The sequence below is a fragment of the Colobus angolensis genome, unplaced genomic scaffold (assembly GCF_000951035.1).
Source record: "Colobus angolensis palliatus isolate OR3802 unplaced genomic scaffold, Cang.pa_1.0 Scaffold21, whole genome shotgun sequence".
Taxonomy (NCBI): domain Eukaryota; kingdom Metazoa; phylum Chordata; class Mammalia; order Primates; family Cercopithecidae; genus Colobus; species Colobus angolensis.
Genome location: NW_012115266.1, coordinates 8,715,007 through 8,715,700, shown reverse-complemented (window position 1 = coordinate 8,715,700; position 694 = coordinate 8,715,007).

Genomic DNA, 694 nt, shown 5'->3' with positions numbered 1-694 from the left:
CAAGTTTTGTGGAGCTGCTTCTCTTTGCTGGTCTTTTTCCTTCACATCACTGGGGTTAGAATGCCAGGGCAGGGACCAAAATGACCACATCCACTTGGATGGCACCCAACATAGTGACCCCAGCAGCAGACACTTCATGGTAGAGCCAGGAAGACAGAGGGCTGCAGGGGCTGTGCTGGAAGCATCATAAAAACACCTGGGGACCAAAAATGCTGGGCTCATTGTCTTCTCATAGAAGGGACCCTGAGAGCTGAGATCGTGCCATTGTACTCCAGCCTGGGCGACACAGAGAGACTCCATCTCAAAAGAAAAGAAAAGAAAAGAAAAAATAGGGCACTGAAGCTCTTAGTTATGGGAGTCAACTTCCTCCTTCTCCCAAGCCAATAAGAGATCATGACAAGGCTGGGCGCAATGGCTCACGCCTGTAATCTCAGCACTTTGGGAGCCTGAGACGAACAGGTCACCTGAGGTCAGGAGTCTGAGACCAGCCTGGCCAACATGGTGAAACCCTGTCTCTACTCAAAATGCAAAAATTAGCTGGGCCTGGTGGTGCGTTCCTGTAATCTCAGCTACTCGGGAGGCTGAGGCAGGAGAATCGCTTGAACCAGGAAGGTGGGGGTTGCAGTGAGCTGAGATCGCACCATTGCACTCTATCTAGCCTGGGCAATAGAGCAGGACTCCATCTCAAAAAAAA